General features: G+C 41.4%; 1 protein-coding gene across 3 annotated transcripts in view; it reads left to right on the forward strand.

Annotated features, from left to right (window-relative positions):
• The window catches only part of LOC126469739 (SRSF protein kinase 3-like), a 385,641-nt gene that overhangs the window by 352,009 nt on the left and 13,876 nt on the right, over nt 1-19,756 (forward strand). The gene's annotated exons all lie outside the window — the stretch shown is intronic.

The following is a 19,756-nucleotide window of genomic DNA, read 5'->3' on the forward strand; positions in this document are numbered from 1 at the left end:
TTTAACACATGTAGTAAAATAGGGTGGAATGCCATTCTGTATAAAAGTTATATCTTGCAGCAGGTTTTCATGAGCCAGAGTAGGGATGATATGATTCTGTAAAACATCAACATACCTCTCGCCCATCGTGCCGACAGTCTGATAAGAAGGGCCCCACTTTCCCTCAAAGAAAGTGCTACCTGTTGGCCAGTTTTTGCACTTGTTTTTGGTTTCAATAAAACCTGTGTCATTTCAGGCATGTGTGTCAAATTTTACCTCTCTACCTGCATTATTCTGTGAATTAATGTTAACAGACTTTTGGGTCAGCCTTTACATTGGTAGCTGTAGCTTTAATATGTCTTTGGCAGCTGTGACCCCAAGATGATGATAGCCTGTATACAGGTGTGGCAGGTTCTCCATAAAACTGGAGAAGTTGCATAGCAGTTAGAGTCTGGCAGTGACTGGATAAAAGGCACTGGAAAGGAAGAAATGAATTACAGAAAATTTGGGCAGATTAAAAATGTGTTTCCACTTTGATGAAAAGAATCATAAGCAACAAAACCTGGTATCCTCAGTATTCCCATTGCATAAAATTTTCTGTGCAGCAATTGGGATCAAATTTTACCTGGTGAAAATAGTCACATGTGACAACATCGGAAGTAAAGGTTAAGTAAAGATGTAAAGATGCAAATTATAGATACCAAACATCTCATTTATCTCTCTGGATGGATTCTGCTGTTGATACACGTGGTCTCTCTCCTAGGAGTTGACAGGCATATTTTCATTTTCTCTGGTGTTTCAACAGATACTTGCAATTTCATTTTTGCATTGTGTAAGTGGAGTCAGTCCAAACAAATAGTGCTCATCACACCTTCCACGTGTCACCCGGTATTGACAGAAAGTATTAGTTTGTTTCTTGTTACACACAAAATGATTTCAAAGTGGAATTTCATGTACCCATTCTAAAGAGCGCTCCCAAATTAGTTTAGCCTGGTATTCATTTTATTGATATGTATTTATAAGGACAGGAAAACTTGAAGAATAACCAGTACTCCAGCAGTGGCAGCACTGCCATGGCTTTCACTGACTGCTACCACCAAGCATGCAGCGCTACTGAGTCACTGCTGCATTGCTGTTTATTCCTTGTGTTTTACTTTCCTTGTTAATGCACATTGATAAAACAAATATCAAACTAGACTAATTTAGGAGTGTTCTATCAAATGGGCACATAAAATTTAGATCTAAAAATAATAATTTCCCCTCCAAACACATAGCATCGTTTGAAAGATGGGACAAGAAGTAATTTTTAAGCTCACTTCAGCTACACAGTTCGAAAACTAAGGGTGTGTGTATATGTGTGTGTGTTTGTGTGTGTGTGTGTGTGTGTAATGAAGTAAAATAAAGTTTGCTTCCTTGTGAGTTCATTTTCTGTGGTTTAGTTTATTTTGGAGACCATATTTAAAGAGAGAAAATTACTATTGGCCCTTGTGCAAGGCACCGCCAGTTAGTTATTTAAATTAGTGTGCTAGCTGATTCAGATTTTCAGTTGGTTTCTCATATTTTGATTTGTGGTTCTGTACAGTCTACTTCATCTTCTCTGCTGCTTGCATTTGAATGTCTTTTACTTGTCTCTCATGACTCACATCTGCTCAGTGATGTAGGAACAGCGGCAGCATTGTAAATTTCAGTCTTGTTTGTCCATGTTTTGTATTTTTGGTATTATTTATTGGCTTACATATTGGTGAATTTTGTTTTTGTATTGTCAGTATTCTTATCGTATTTATATGTAATATCACAACCAGAAGTGTTAAAATGTTTCAGAATGTTCTGGTATTTCATAACCACCAACAATCTCTGTCTTATAGATTCTTTACTCTTAAATGCCTTTCATGAAATTGATGGTTGGGCATTTACTTTGGTTCAGTCTGATCTTCCAAATGTTGCATCATTGGGTAATTTTGACCAACTACTGCTGAAGTTTTTGGTGTGCGAATAAAAGATTCTGCAAATCTTGTAGATTAAAGTGTTCTCTACGCAAAATAATGTTGATACTGACATCATTCTGTTTACAGAATGTGACATAATGCTGAATCTTTTGGTAATCCTGTCATAATGGGCCATGTATGTATGAAATGAATCATATTTGTTACAAAGAATTGTCACTTGGAATGTATGTGGTTGGCACAGTAGGTAGATTTATATTTGGGAGGAGCTGTGTTCAGATTCTCATCTCATCGCTATGATTTAGGTTCTCTGTGGTTTCCCTAAATTGATTCAGGTGTATGCCAGGATCCTCCTCCTAAAAATGGTTTATTGAAATGTGGATGGACAATTGGCATAACTTCCCTAGAACAAATAAATGACCACGTCTAGCTGTAAAATATTGATTGCAATGTGGTATTGGCTGTTTTTAGTAATGTATCATCTTCAGCATAGAATATAAAATCACATAAAATCATAGATAACAAAGAGAAATGTACACTCCTGGAAATGGAAAAAAGAACACATTGACACCGGTGTGTCAGACCCACCATACTTGCTCCGGACACTGCGAGAGGGCTGTACAAGCAATGATCACACGCACGGCACAGCGGACACACCAGGAACCGCGGTGTTGGCCGTCGAATGGCGCTAGCTGCGCAGCATTTGTGCACCGCCGCCGTCAGTGTCAGCCAGTTTGCCGTGGCATACGGAGCTCCATCGCAGTCTTTAACACTGGTAGCATGCCGCGACAGCGTGGACGTGAACCGTATGTGCAGTTGACGGACTTTGAGCGAGGGCGTATAGTGGGCATGCGGGAGGCCGGGTGGACGTACCGCCGAATTGCTCAACACGTGGGGCGTGAGGTCTCCACAGTACATCGATGTTGTCGCCAGTGGTCGGCGGAAGGTGCACGTGCCCGTCGACCTGGGACCGGACCGCAGCGACGCACGGATGCACGCCAAGACCGTAGGATCCTACGCAGTGCCGTAGGGGACCACACCGCCACTTCCCAGCAAATTAGGGACTCTGTTGCTCCTGGGGTATCGGCGAGGACCATTCGCAACCGTCTCCATGAAGCTGGGCTACGGTCCCGCACACCGTTAGGCCGTCTTCCGCTCACACCCCAACATCGTGCAGCCCGCCTCCAGTGGTGTCGCGACAGGCGTGAATGGAGGAACGAATGGAGACGTGTCGTCTTCAGCGATGAGAGTCGCTTCTGCCTTGGTGCCAATGATGGTCGTATGCGTGTTTGGCGCCGTGCAGGTGAGCGCCACAATCAGGACTGCATACGACCGAGGCACACAGAGCCAACACCCGGCATCATGGTGTGGGGAGCGATCTCCTACACTGGCCGTACACCACTGGTGATCGTCGAGGGGACACTGAATAGTGCACGGTACATCCAAACCGTCATCGAACCCATCGTTCTACCATTCCTAGACCGGCAAGGGAACTTGCTGTTCCAACAGGACAACGCACGTCCGCATGTATCCCGTGCCACCCAACGTGCTCTAGAAGGTGTAAGTCAACTACCCTGGCCAGCAAGATCTCCGGATCTGTCCCCCATTGAGCATGTTTGGGACTGGATGAAGCGTCGTCTCATGCGGTCTGCACGTCCAGCACGAACGCTGGTCCAACTGAGGCGCCAGGTGGCAAGCCGTTCCACAGGACTATTGCAACAATTCAACATTGTAGCTCAAAACTGAATACAGGATGCTATATCTTGCAGCAGAGTTGTCCTAGCCAGTCCTGCCCAGCACCACCCCACCTTCACAACTTACCACTCCACAACCTCTACACCATAGCGATCTCACTCACCCTGGGTCGCTATAGAGTTGTGTCAGAAGTATTTTGGTGTCAGTGAGCCTCGTTTGGCATTGGTGCCAGCTCAGTCAACCTCCACTCAGCACATCTTTGCAACCACAGCACACTGTTTTGATAGTGGGGTGAATGAGCAGACTATTGATTTTTCTTATTGTTTTCCCTGTTTAATGTGTGAAGGTCTAAGCAAGTAAAGTACAGTAATTTAATGGTTACATTTATGCAGCTATGGGAACCAATTGATCTTTCGCAATTCCATACAAATTACGGCCTTTGAGGTGTGGTCATTGTAATTTGCCAGTACATTCTACACATTGTAAAGAGTCAGTACCAGTACTTCTTATTAAATGTTGTCGGTATGGGTTTGTGGCTAGTCAGATGGCTGATGATAAGAAGTAAGATGTAAGTATGACTTGTTGTGAGTGTATTTTGTGTTCCTTAGTATGTATTGGAGATAAAGGTTCTGCAACGGCAGATTTTCAAATGCAGGGTGTCACTAGTTGGGAGGCAGTTCAAACATTGGTTAATGAAAAGGTGCAGTTGTGAGCAGACAACATGGACTTGCATAATAGGCTTGCAGTTAGGGATGAAGAGTTGGAATTAGCTCAACATCCTACTCCTTTATTAGATCCAGCAACAGTCACTGTGATCACACCTTTCTTCGGAAAGTCAATGGACAACGTAGGTTGGATGGCCTGCCAGTAGCAGCTAATATTGGGGTATGGTCATAGAATCATGAATTACAGGTGACGAAGTTATGCTTGGTAGGGGAAGCCAAGATGTATGTCAGATATACAGACAAAGAGGCATGCAGACATTTGATGAACTGAAAGAAGGCCTGCTACGAAGGTACAGGAAGCAGAACAGCATGAGTGTTTTTTGGCAAGTGGTTGGATAGTCTGTCAGAGAAGCATAATGAGCCTGTAGACAATTTTGCAGACACAATACAGAAGATGAATGTGCTGACATATGAATTAGAGGAGAGTCATCATCCCTTTCCAAGGATTAGGTGTTTTAATCACCTGTTCTGGTCTCTGTCAACCATCTCTTATGAGGCCTAACTAGTTCTCTCTTTCCCATTGGCCGATAATGAATTATCTTTTTTGGCAGTCTGTTTCCTGTCATTCTATCAACATGATCGTTTCATTTCATTCTCTTGTCTTCTATCCTGTTATTAACAGAAAAAGATTTTTAAATCTGACCTTGTTGTCTCATTCCTTATTTTATACATTTTTATTACAGCCTCTTACATATCTCATGAACTACTGTTACTTTTTATAATTTGGAGCTGTATACAAGAGTGGGTACAGCCATAACTTCATAGAATTTCATTTTTATTTCTTTTCTTCCCAGAGTTTTTCCAGTTGTTCCACAGACAGCTGATATTTATTAACCTTATTCTCAATGTCTTTGTCATAGTTAAAACTAGTGCCACATGCTAGATAATTGAAGTGGGATACTTGTTCTAAAATTTTCTTATTTATTATTATTTTCAATCTGACTGCATTCTTTCCCTTGAAAGCCATTGTCTTTGTCTTATTCGCAGATATACTCAAGTTTTAATGCAAATTGTCATACTCCGTGAAGCGGAACAGAGGATGTTGGATGCATTCCTAAGGGGCGTGTCACCTTATATATCAAAGAGTGTGACAACAGGTACCCCAAAGGATTTATACTGTACAATCGGAGTTTGAAGAAATTAGCGTAGTAACAGGAATGCAGCATAAGAGGAGAGCATTCTCCGCTAATGTGAGGTGTTAGAGATGTGCAGAGGCAATGTTGTCAACCTCAGTGAGATATATGTGGTGTGACTGGACACTACCACAGTGATCGTAACTTGGGTAAGGGGAAACGGGGGATGAATCAGCAAGCGTTAGATGCAAAAGCAAACCTCACATCTGCTACATGGAGTTCACGATAAATTTTGATGCAGCTAATATGTATGCAGAGGCAGAATGTAGTATAGTGGGAAAAGGGAAAGGTAAAAAGCATGTTTTTATTGGACACAGGGGCATGTGTCAGGAGCAAGCATGGATCTCATGGGTCGGAGGCGATTAAACCCTCAACAGTGTAATTTATATGGAGTTTGAGATATTGATGTGGTGTCTTTGGGATCAGCAGTGGTAGATTTTCTGGTTGGGACACAGTGTTTTAAACAGCGCGTAGAAGTTGAGCCTTGGGTAAATGATGGTTATTGCATGATCTTAGGGTTATACATTTTGAAAACGCAGCTTGCCAAAATTGTCCTTAGACAACATGTAGTTGAACTTGAAGGGACAATGTTCCAGCTATAGAAGACAGTCCCCAGTGAAATACGGATGTGACGTGCATCAATCTGCAGAGGTGAACCGCCTGAACTTGGTGAAAACAGAAAGGATTAATTCACACATTATTGTGCCATAAGGCACTGGGAAGTTGGTCTCAGTAAATGTTGGACCGGAATGGCCTGTTAATGCTTTGTGCTTGATAGAACAACTGGCCAAAAGTAATGTATTAGACATGTCACATTGCTTTGGAAGGAGCAGCATTGTACACACGTGGGAGGAGGAATTGGATGGGAAAGTAATGCCAATGAATTTGGATAATCTTGGTGCTAATGGAGTAGAGCTGATCAAAGGAATGCTGATAGTTAATTTGGAAGTCCTGAATGATGTTGAGTAGCAACTCAGTTTCCACCAGATTAGTGTGCAAACCACTGATAAAACTGCATTGTGTAGTAAGTGGAGGATCATAGAGGTACGGATGGATTGCAGATGAAGACATTATTGTTTGAATTGGAGAGAATTTCTTTTTCTCTTGAGTTCATTTACCAGCAACACCCATAACACAGCATGTATCTCTAAAGGACAGTATATACTGAGATATTTGCAACCAGTATTAGAAGAATTCATTGACGAACAGCTAGTGGGTGGGGTAATACAGGAAATCACTAGCCCGTGGAGTGCAGTAGTGGTGGTTGTACCAAAGAAGTCGCCAGATGGGACAAAAGGATACAGATTCTTTAGTGACTATGGACATCATAACAACAAAACTGTAACCGATGCATATCTAATCCTGAACATCACTGAAACTGTTAACAGTTTGCGGCTTTGGGGCAGTGCAATTACTTCTCTACATTACATCTGAGAAGTGGGTACCATCGGAAAGAGGTACACCTGAAGGAGCATACGAAAACAGCATCCTCGGTCCCCTGGGGCCATTTTCAGTATCATCGGATACAGTTTGGGTTAAAAAATTCTCTGACAATGTTTTATGATTTGCTGGACGGAGTGGGGAGAGGACTGAAACCCCGTTGGCACATGGTGTTCTTAAATGGTATAACTTTTTTTTGCAAAGGATTTAGAAGTTTTTAGAAGTTTATGAGAAAAAATTTAACATAACACACGGAAAAATGTTCCTTTCATTGGAATAAATTATGTATTTAGGGTATGTTATTAGCAATGGATGGGTTAAATCCATCGAGGGTTGATACAAGAAGTATGGCAATTTCCAGTTTCTAGCAATGCTAATGAGTTGTGATCTTTTTTGGGGTTAGGGATTTATTATAGAAAATTCACAAAAGGGTTTGCAAATGTTGTGGGAGCACTTATGTGACTGTTAAAAAGTGTGTAAAGTTTGAATGGGTGAAGGAATGCCAAGAAGCATTCAAAGAATGAGAGAGCATTAAATCCAGTACTATTTTTTCCAGTCTATGAGAAAGGGTTTGTATTGTCAACCATTATTTCCAATCAATTTGTAGGATGTGTTCTCTGTTAAGTAGTAAATTGAGAGAACCATGGGTCTAAGCAGTTGAACAGGGCAGAGAAGAACTACTACACAGCAGAAAGAAATGCTTAGTGTGAAATATGTAATTTTGCATTTCCAATGTTCTTTGTAGGAGAAGAACTTTCAGGTGATAACTGCAGCTTGTAAGTGGTTGTTAGGGCTTAAGGATCTTTCTAATAAACTGACTAGATGGACATTGAGGTTAAGTGAATTTGAGTACAATGTCATACACAAACCTGGTGGGAAGAAATTGCGATTTAGGATAAAGCCAAAAAGTAGTGATGATAGAAATGCTGTGTCCCTACCTTGCACAATGGCAAGCAGTGCAACTGGCTGATGCAGAATGTAGATGGTATGCATTCCAGCTACAATTAAATGTGTGTGACAGGTTGTTGTGTTAGACAGTGATGTTGGGGCCAAGGGTTTTAGTGTCAGTGAACCTGAAGGAGGATATGGTGAAAGAAGCATACAACCACTTATTTTCAGGACGTGGGGATTGTAGAACAATGAATAGGCAAGTAGTGAAAAGCTGCTGGTGGAAATCTAGGAAAGATGATGTGGTTCATAATGTGAGGAGTTGTGTACAATGTGCACAGAAGGCAGATATGAGCCATAAGATAATACCTGTGCAGAGGTTACCAAAAGTTATGGAACCATTTAAAATTATGGGTTTGGATGTCCTTGGGGCCATTCAACAGCACTCCAGTCAGAAATCGATTTGTGTTTACAATTATTGATCATTTTTCTAGATATGTGGAAATGGTTGCAGTCCCTAACCAACATGCAGCAATGGTAACATAAGCATTGGTCAACAGCTGGGTGATCAAATTTGAAATGCCAGAAGCTGTGATTACTGAACAAGGGACAGAGTGTCAAATTTGTTAACACAGCTGTGTAATTTACTAAAGGTCAGAAAGTTAAGGACAAGTCAAATGCACCCTCAGGCTAATCGTAGGATGGAAAGAGTACATTACACAGTCAGAAGGATGTTGAGTCGTTATGTGAACTAACATATTTATTAATATATTTATTTTCATTGTAAGCACGTATAATTCAAAAGTCCATTCTGCTAGAGGATTATCATCCCTGATGCAAGTGTCATGATCAGTTGAGGGTAAAACTATCAATAGTAGGAAAAAGGGGAAGTGTGAAAACCCTGCACAACTTTGACAGGAGATTCTGTATGCATTAAGGCCAAGAAAATAGGAGAGTATTGTTAACATTTCGTGTTTGAATGTGTATGGTTGAAAGTTAAGTTGGATGTCATATTATTTAAATGCATAAGTGATCAACTTATCAGTTGAGGTTGAGGATGGGAGGGAGGAGCTTGTTTTTCATGTTATATGTATTGCTATACTTATGTATTCATTTTTGTGTAAGCTGTGTATTTTAGGGTTGGGTTTTCTTCTGTGTATCTGAGATGGCAGACCTTTCAAAGGGGGTAAGGGAGTGATGGGAGTTCCCTGTCCCCAGGTTGTCACAGGTTGAAATAAAGATCAGGGGAGCCCTTATCTTGGCAATGTTGTACCTATTCATCAGGAGTTGAGCTGAGGTACTGTAGATACTAAAATTGGAAACTGTAGTACATACCACATGGGAGGAGGATTTAGTACTCACAAGCCATCTTTGGGCACTGAAGCTGACCTTGAATAATTCAGAAATGTTCAGTGAGGTGAGACACTAAGAAGGTATGTTTATGGAGTTATGGCAGGAGATGGAAGGGAGAGTTGGCCTGAAGGAAGTAGAGAGCAAGTACTGTAACTTGCAGCAGTTATATGAACAATCGCGAGGGCAAATGCAGCAGGTAGTGGAAGTAGTGCCACACACGGTATGGTGACACAAGTGATGTTGCTTAGACACAGAATATAGCCTATTGAAAACAGTTTACAGGACTGTGCATGTCAGTGACATCGAGGAACTAAATGGTACAACAGAGGGAGTGGCTGATGTAGCAGGGAGGAGTAAGACCATCACAGAATGGCACACTAAACAGTTAACCAGTTAAAACAAGGGTATTGAACAACAAATGAGCATTACAAAGGTTAGCAATGGAGCTTGTGCACCTGGTGAAGATGACAGTAAATACTGTGAATGAGGACCTGGGAGTCATACAGGCCCAGGTAGATACTTTAAATAAGAGAATGGCAGTAGTGAGATTGCTGTGGTCTTTGGTTGATAGCTTGTGGGGTGCTTGGTTAATTGCAACTGAGTTACAGGAAGCAGTATTACATGTGGCACATGGGCATCTGAGTACAGCTCTATTAATACCAAATCAGTGTGTGGTAGGTATGTGGAAAGTCCAGAAGGAATTTCTGCTGGAACTGACCAGAAAAGTCAAATCTATCATTGTATTACCACATAGCAACAGCTGAGACTAGGACGGATCTAGCACGTTGACATGTGTTAATACAATTTCCGATTAGCAGCAAGCAAGCCAGGTTCAAATGTTACGCCATACATGCATACCTATTAAAGTGAGGAACATTGGGGAACTTAACACATAGGAGGTACTGCTGATTGCAGATGATGAGGACAATGATGTGGTGATGTCTCTAACTGAACTCACTGTCAGAGAGTGAGGGTTACCATCTGCCTGACCCAGGTGGTGAATATGTGCACTGGCATGTTCAGATGCATTGTACTTAGGGAAAACTGGAGATCAGGACTGTCCGTGTGACATCCTGGAGCTGCTGCCTGATTTCCAGCAAACTGGTCTTCAGTGGGTTTATTTTGTAAACATTACTGAAGTTGTAGTAGCAAACTGCTATGAGCAAGGTAGACTCACAGAAGCTAAAAATTTGAAACTGTGTGTGTGTGTGTGTGTGTGTGTGTGTGTGTGTGTGTGTGTGTAATAATTATTAATGGGATGGTCTCAGGGCAGACCTTTCATCTGTCAACCTCAGTTACAGGGGAAAACAAGTAGAACATAATGCAGCCGCATTTGTACTGGCCAGAGGAGCCACTAGCGGTCCTTTTGGTGAGAAATCTGACCTACCTGACTAAAAGATTGCATCTTAACATAAACCTATACTTAAACTGGCTAACAGACACGCAAGGAGGATGGGTTTCAGTAGAGCAAATGCTTTCATGTACAGCAATATCAGGAAGAGTAGTAGCACACAATCAAGACCTTAAGTGTCACAGCCACAGGCACCATGTTAGTGTTGTCTCTGTTTGCACAGCCTTCGTCTACCCTAGTAGACAGAGGGCCACTCATCAGTGCAATCCTCCAGTACATCAGATACTATTGCACTCATTAACCATTTGTACATAAGAAGGTACAAGTGGTGCAAGAAACTGGATCTAGTAATAAGAGAGTTGTGTTGTAGTATGAACTGGATGTGGTTCAGAAGCCAAGGAACCTTGAGTGCTGTTAAAATATGTATTGTTGCTTACAATAAAAGACACTGTAAGGGAACAATGAGTCGATAATTCATGTAAACAGTTGTTTAATGATTTGGAAGGATTAATGCTCAATAGGTAGCTCAAATGAGAAAGGAGGTTCTACGTAATAATGTAAGAACAGGTGGACAAACTGATTGGCTAAGAATTATGGAGGGAATGTGGGGCTTCTGAGCTTTGTTGCTTAAGGTAAGGGAATATTGTAAATAACCTACATGATAACTATATGTGTGTGAAGTCTTCTGTTGCAGACTGGTCATGGGTTCAGACCCAGTGTCTTGAGTCATTCCAAAGAGGGGAGATATGTAACACCATCACTAATTTTGGGAGTTACTGGGTGAAAAGAAGCTTCATTGAAGTCATATGTGAGGCAGGTAGGTGTGGAGGCACTGATTAGTACTTTGGCAAGTGTACAACACAAGGTGGTCGGGCCGAGGCGTGCAATTGTGGTGACATTGCAGAAAGGCCATATGTCTTCAAATTGACCTATGCGGTATTTCCAACCCATCGAGACATGACTGACTTTATGTGCCTGGAAGCAAAGTATAGGCACAACAAGCATGCTATTAAGCAATATAAATACTCTCTGATTCTAGCACAGTTACGCGCATCTGGCAGCAACCTCCACGATTTTGGGTTCAATGACATAGCAGAAGAACTGTCTGCAGGCTCCAGGGTAGCGCTCAGCCTCCTGCCAGGGAGGACAGCAGTTTGCATCCAGGATGGTACTGCTGCCATCCACCTGCGCCGTGGCCAGCTCATAATCGAGTAGCGCTGGACACCTATTAGAAATAAATGAGCTCTCATGTCACTGGCACTGCTCCCTCAAGGCCACATAGTGCTAACTCGCGCACATGCTTTTGAGTGGGGTAAATAGTGTCAGTAGAGCAGGATGCGGATATCTAACGGCCATCCCACTGCCACAATCTTTCGATGTTAATGCCACTGAGGGTGTCTCTGGGGGCATCACAGCACTTCATAGCTCAAAACTACTGTAAATAAGGATGTGATGCCTTGCAGCAGAGTTTTCCTAGCCACCGTTATCTAGCACCACCATCTGCACAAGCTACCAGTCCATCACCTTTACACTGTAGCGGCCCCACTCTTATGGGGTAACTATACACCTTGCTGCAGCTTTTTTATTGTTACTTCAAAAGTACATGGCATGTTTCATTCTTGATAAACAGAAAATAGGGCGAAATAACATACACACAAATATACGTGTAGTACTTCATTGCAATCAGCATTCTTCTAATGTGTATCACATCACATTTATCAGTTTTGTAAACTGCAGAGCATGTATACTATAGAGCCTCATGCCACATGTTTCTTCCCAGTAAATTTACTGTCATAAAAACCTGTTTGACTCTTACGGTTTTGAAAATTGTGTGTAATTTTGTGGGATATGATACCATAGTAAGGCAATGCAGCACATCTTGTTTCTCCAACATTTTCCTTTATGTATACAATTCCATCCTGCTTCGCATTTTGCAATTTCCTGAGACACATCTTCTGTACTTTTTTTTTCTAAAAGGACACAGCTGATTTCTTGTTCTCAATCTCTAATGATCCCGTTGTTCACCATAATATTGTTTCCTTATTTGCGCTAAAAGATAGAAACAGATTATCAGTACAGTGTGTCTGAGAACACTGCACATTTTTTCTTTGCTTGCCCTAGCTTTTCAGAAGAGCTTAACCAAATGCTGAGATTGTTAGATAGTGGGATATTTGGCATTGAAACCAGAATACTATGGCATCACATATATTTGTCAGGTATTTCTAGATGATTCGTTTATTATTAGCTCAAGGTGTGTTGCTGAATGGTGTTGGTAATAGGTGAAGTTGTTAGAGGTAGTAGGTCCATATTCGGCATGCAATTTCTGTGACAACTTCATAAGAACTTATTTATTAAATAAGCTAATGGGCCCCAATTCTATGTTTGTCCCTGATCCCTAATTTGAGTCACTGGTGTGATTATCTTCTTCTACCACAGATCACTCTCATCATTTTCAACAATTTGAGTTCAGGATTGTGACCATATTCAGTTAGATATTAGTCCCACCTTTTTGTATTCTTTGTGTATGAGACTTGCCTTGTTGCTGAGTTGCTTGTTGTCTCTGGTGGGGGCTTTCTTTGTGTGGCTGTTTGTCATGTCTTTTGTCTGGTGGCTTCTGCTTTTAATGACAGTTTTTCTGCCTGCTTGTGTATTCTGTATCCTTGCAGTCATTCTTTCACATAAGGTGTAAGCCTCTGCAGCAGATAGCAGTTGAATGGATTGTGAAAATGCTGACACATCATGCGGCACCATGAGTTTGGTGAAACAGAGGTCTGAAATTTCAGGGGGGTAAGTTGTAGTGTCAGGTTTAGTGGCAAGTGTAACACTTGTCCGTGTGCATAGATGTGGAGTGTGTGTGTGAAATACTCCTTTGCTGAGTCCACTTTTCTTTCAGTCTGCATGGGTGTAATTACCTTAATGTCATCCCCAACTATTGTATCATATTTGAGCCTGTCATTAACACCTTTTGTATTTTCCTTCAGCTTGATTCTATCTCAACACTGGCTAGAAGGAGATTGGGAATTGCTGTGCTGTTGCTTGATATCCAAAAATCAAGTTGACCTTGACGTATGAGTTACCTGCCTAGTTCTATACAGCTTCAGTGCAGTAACTCTTATTTTAGAAACACACTCTCCAAGCTATAGTTTTTCTGTAATCTGGCATATTCAAGGTGTGCTAGGGAACTTTCGTATTGTGAGGCTCCGTGTGGGCACCTGACGAGGAGAGGACGTCTACCCATCAACTCCTAATTTATCCAAGTTTGTGGTACGTGTAGGGTGTGGTGAGATAAGAAAGTGCCCCAAGTGGAAACTCTAGATGGCCAAGCATTTAGGAAATAAAATGAATTTTGATACGGATCTATCACCATGTGCACCGTATCAATTGTCCCTGTGACAGTGTGTTTCAGAAGCGGTGTTTGGCTCAGTGGTAAAAGATCGGATTTGCATTGAAAGGATCGCAGGTTCAACTCTGCCCGGCGGCAAATATTTTTGTGCTGCTTGGTAATGCGTACACTACTGACATCACAATTAACTGCAACATCATATAAGTTATTTTATTAATTTGTATAAGCACAAAAAGTATAGGCATAGAATGAAATGCGGGACTGTAAACATTTAAAAAGGGATTGTAGTTAACATGTACACTGGAATGTTGTGTATGTAAATCGATACTTCCATTCTTCTGCAATTGATCAATTACATGTACTGGGGTGATATTCATCAAAGAAACAGGGGAAGCAGTAATTTTGACCACATCTTGCGCTCACTATAAGTGCCGTCTTTTTACACTGATATGGTTTTTTTAATGTCTCCATAGAAAAACAAACTTGATTGACATTCTGAAAACAGCTTCTTTCATCGCACAGTACAGCAGCGAACCATGCCTATAGCAGCATGTCGCTGAATACATGCGAGGATAGCTTGTGATGTATAATGGAATGTAGCTTGATGCAAGCTTCTCGGGAAGTGATTTCTTCTTCTGTCTCGATGAGGTAAGTGCAGTTTTGACATTTTTAATTAGATTTTTCACCTGGTGATAAAAATACACATCACAGGGTTGCACTAGTGGCGTACATTTGGGGGAATTAGTTTGATACTGCACGTTGGCAATCCGTCTTCATCTTGGAACAGTTTGATGTATTATTGTGGCTTTGTTTGTCCTCCCCACAAGTCAGTCAACAGAGAACATTTACTCTCTCGCACGTTTACCAGTTTACCAGATTTTGAAGAAGTGATGATAACATTTGTGTATTTGCATACGCATCTACTGATTTTTTAACCTTTGGTCCAAAAGAATCAGTAATCTCCTGTAGGGATATGTAAACATGTGGCAATAGTTTTCCTGAAAGGCCCATAGCATATTGTGCTGGTGTTACTTTATTCATATCCTTTCGTTTCATGCATGCCACTTTTGACCCTATGTGTTCTAGGGTTCAGTCATATGTCAACTGATACTGGCAGCCTGGAAAGAGAAGATACAGATGTAAACCTAGTATATGTGACAGTGCAAAGTGTATGGCGATTGCCGTAGACAAATAAAATGTCGACTTACCTGTCTGATCGGTGTTGATAACAAAGTTCTTGTCATAGTTGGGGATAAGAGCTTGAGACTGGTGACAAAAATTCTCTGCCACACCAAAGGTTTCCTCAGTAGTAGCAGTCGCTCTTTCCAGTACAAATTTTGTAACTTTCTCTGTCGGATTTTATGCCTTTGTTTAAGACCTTTGACCCACGTTGCTGAAGCTTTGAATTCCAAATCTGGAAAGTGTCTCACAGCACCAAGTGCCCATTGTTGCAAGTTTCTAGTTGTGACTTGCTGGTTACAGCTCCATGCTTCTATGAAGCTATCATACATCCAGGAATCAATTGTGCAATATTTGTCATTCTGAGTTCCACTGTGTTTAATATGTTCTTCCCAAATTTTCAGATCCTACATATGCTTCAAGCGAGATGCACATTTTGTTTGCAGACTCTTCCACTTCCACTTTAGATGTGTTTTTGTAAGATTAACTGCCATTATTTTGTAATCCAGTGGAACGAATTCTGTATCTTCTTTCATTTTTTTTGTCATCGGATTCGTTGTCACCACCTGACGAAATGCCACCCTTCACGCCTGCATATTCACATTCTTCGGCAACGTCATCAAACCGAATCAACTCCTCGTTGCACGCAAATGTATATTCGAATAAAATGTCTAGTATTTTCTGGTGTATTTTATTTGCTATTTGAATGCGTTCTTTGGTTATTACTGTGGAACTATCTGATGTGATCAGATTCTCTTCTTTCAAATGCTGTAAACATAAATCCAGCGCCATCTTCAATTGTCGCTTCGATGCATCGCTGTGGAGGCTATTAACATGTGGCTCCTGTTCTTTATTTACGATTTTCACTTTTGTCCAACATATTTGATTTGTTTTGTCTGCAATGATTGCGATATTTTCCAGAACATTCACACACTTATCTCACAATATTCACGTTACCCGGTCAAGAGTGAGCAGATGAATGAGTTACCTGGCTAGAACTGTCTATTAACTGTTGTAAATCAGTACAAGAAGACACTGTCTGACGATTATGTCACACATCAACAGCAAGGTTCACAACACGGACAGTGATACCAATTCAAAGTACGGTCATAATAAGTGTGAAAATAACCATGTCCAGAGCGAGTATCTATGAGAGGGAGTTCAGTACTCGTAGCACAGTGTACAATCAGTAGTACAGTATGTACATGGAACCTGAATGTATGGTAACGGATGATCTATTGTCTGGTAGTGGCCTTTATATAGCTGCCCACCATTCAGGCTGGCATCATTGGGGCTGGTGTTGTTTGTGCTGACAGCACCACCGAAGTCAAATTAAACTCACTGTATATGATCATTTGTGTTTGCACCTTATGAATCATTCACAACTCCAAGTTTGCAAGAAAATGTGCTTGTTTTAAAGACAGACGTCCCATGACAATGTTGTGCTCATAGAAGTACAACATAACCCATATGATATTGCGGTTAATTGTGATGTCAGTAGTGTATGCATTGCCAAGGAGCACAAAAATATTTGCTGCTGGGCAGAGTCAAACCCGTGACCCTTTCAATACTAATCTGTTCTCTTACCACTGAGCCAAACACCGCTTCCTAAACACATTGTCACAGGGACAATTGATGAGGTGCACATGATGATTGATCGGTATCAGAGTTTCTGTGATTTCGTAAATGCTTGGCCATCTGAAGTTCCTACTTGGGGTCTTTCATGTCTCACCATGCCCTAAATGTACCATGAATTTGGTCGAATTCGGCGATGATGAGTAGGCGTCCTCTCCTTGTGAGAGCCAGCTTCTTAATATTCGTAGCTTTGCCTATAGATGTGCTATAGCAAAGAGCCGGAGCTCCTGATGTCAGATATGCTGTAGCTGTTAATCGTAGTTGAACAGAGAAGAGCAGTAAGCAGTTCTCCAATAAAACTTTTCTTGGGAATGGTAGTGAATGAATAAATGATGATAAAGTGGTCAGAGAATGCTAGCTACATCAGTATACCATACTCAGATGTCTTAGGCAGCTTCAGAGGAGTAATGTCAAACTGGAGATGATTTTTGCTGAAGTCAACATGCTTCATTATTCATTGAAGAGAATTTTGGTGCATTTAGAAAAATTGCAGCTGACTCTGTCCCGTAACATGACATCAAAATGACGAACCTATGTTCTTTGTTGGTATCACACTCCTGAAGAGCGATTTTGGTAATGCATTGTGTCTTGTGCCATTGAAAAAGAAATTGATAATAGCTATACATGGTGGTATAAATCACTCACATTTTTAATGTTTATGAAACTTGCTTTGTTGTTGTGATGTTCCAGACAGGATCGTAAAACAAGAAGAGGGTGTTTAAAAATGTCGGTTCATCTCCTCCAGTTTGAAAATCATCGCATTTCATGAAGAGAATGCTAACCTGATTTATTTAACTGTGTATTGAATATGTGGTGCTAGACTCTCTCAGAGCAAAAGTCACTTAGAGGTGATGCATGGGACAAGGCCTGCCGTGTGTAGCAGCTGTATTTACAATAAAGGCCCAGTAGTTGCTTCTTTCATCATAAAAGTGCTCCACTACATCTGTGAAAAATTTAATAGAATTGATCTTGGTTGCAACAGGCATCAGAGTCCTTGAGGATCCTCTGTACTGTTGTGATCCTATCCCATATAATATTGCCTACATAATGTTCTTTGCTGAAAGAATGTTGGTTGACTTTTCGTACATGAAAAGCTCCTGTGGGTGTGGTTGTGGTTGTGGTCAGTAAAGATACTCACCTGCCAAAGGGTAGCTGATGATGGAGAGGGAGAAGGGGTAGGGAGGGAGGGGGGGGGGGGAAGGAGGGAGAGAGAGAGAGAGAGAGAGAGAGAGAGAGAGAGAGAGAGAGAGAGTTGCGCGATGACAAGTACTTACAGCTGTGAGTGATGAAAAGATGGAGTGAACAGTGAACGTACAATAACTCTGGCTACATTCTTAACTCGTGTGTGTGTGTGTGTGTGTGTGTGTGTGTGTGTGTGTGTGTGTGTGTACAGATCAGCCAGAATATCAGCTGTTCTCCTAAAAGCTTGTTGGTCCATCATGTGTGTGCAAAGCTTTGAGGTTTTGGCTTAGCAAAAATTTTAAATGCCTCCAATATTTCACCTGAAGTAGATGGCACTGGTTACTTTTGCAGAGGCCACACATTTTGTTAGATAACATGGAACTGATATACACATACTAGATGTTTTGCTAGGATTAGTATGTGCTGAGGTGGATCATCCCCTGCAATTCATCATCACAATCTTCAAATCCTGAGTTCCTTGGGTATGACACCACAGTAACAGAATACAAATGGTCTGCAGTAATAGTGACACAGTCCACAACTTTCATGATGTGCTCTATAGGTGTCACAAGTCTTGGAAATTCGCAGAACAAAATAGTGCTTCCTTTAAGTCCCACAGTGCAGTCAAGTAAATGTTCTCTTGGAGGACACATTATTTTGACACTATTGTGAAGGTGATGAAACAAGCTGTGTTATGACTTGATCACACAACTAATTTCTGTTGTTATGTGCCCCTGTCAAAATATTCTATGCTCACTACAGTATCATGATGACGACGACGACGACGATTAGCTCTGAAATGACAAGTACATGGATTGTGTGCTGAAGAGCCAGATTTACAGAATTGTACAATATATTATGTGATATACTCTGAAACACTTGCATCTTCTTCAGCATTGAACTCCATGATGGGGTGCAGACTCAATTTTTCAGGCAAGCAAGTGGGAAACTGCGGCACAAAAAATGGAAACCAAACATTGTTGCCATAATCCTGATGTCAGCTGATAATGGGTGTAGAGATACGTTTTGGAATATAATATGTGTATTTTATGTGGTGATTAGTTTGAGAAATGAATGGACATTGTAACACAAGGTTTATAATTATTTGCAAAACTGTATTGTAGACTAGGGGTAAACCGAATGAGGTTGTACTCTTTTAAAAGGACTGGCTGTTTTATTCATCAGGATAGGGGCTGTAATCTCCACCTGCTCATCCTGATTTAGATTTGTGTGGTTCTCATAAATTACTTCAGGCAAATGCCAGGGTTATTCCTACTACAAAGCAATGACCTTCTAAGACTTGTGACACCTATAGAGGGCATCATGAAAGTTGTGGAGTGTGTCACTATTACTGCAGACCATTTTCATTCTGTTACTGTGGTGTCATCCCCAAGGAACTCAGCATTTGAAGATCATGATGATGAACTCCAGGGAATGTTCCAATTGTCCCATCTTTGTCAAATTTGAGCTGTAAGTGTGTAAGCGTTTTTTCACCATGTCAAACCGTGACATGATCCACAGCTGAATACTACTACTATTATTGGTGATGGTTGATAGATAGGTGGATTGGTTGGTGGATTTGGGGGAGGGGACTAAATAGCAAGGTCATCAGTCCCATCAAATTAGGGAAGGAAGTTGGCCGTGCCCTTCCAAAGGAACCATCCTGGCATTTGCCTGAAGAGATTTAGGGAAATCATGGAAAACCTAAATCAAGATGGCTGGACAGTGTGCTAACAACTGCGCCACGTCACTCGGTGGTGGTGGTGGTGGCGGTGGCGGCGGCGGCGGTGGTGGTGGTGGTGGTGGTGGTGGTGGTGGTCGTAGTAGTAGTAGTAGTAGTACACTGCTACAGTTGTTAGTTGCACAATATATTGCTTAGGATGACCACATCCACACAGTGCATTACTCAC

Source organism: Schistocerca serialis, chromosome 3 (genome assembly GCF_023864345.2).
Source record: "Schistocerca serialis cubense isolate TAMUIC-IGC-003099 chromosome 3, iqSchSeri2.2, whole genome shotgun sequence".
In the NCBI taxonomy this organism is placed as follows: domain Eukaryota; kingdom Metazoa; phylum Arthropoda; class Insecta; order Orthoptera; family Acrididae; genus Schistocerca; species Schistocerca serialis.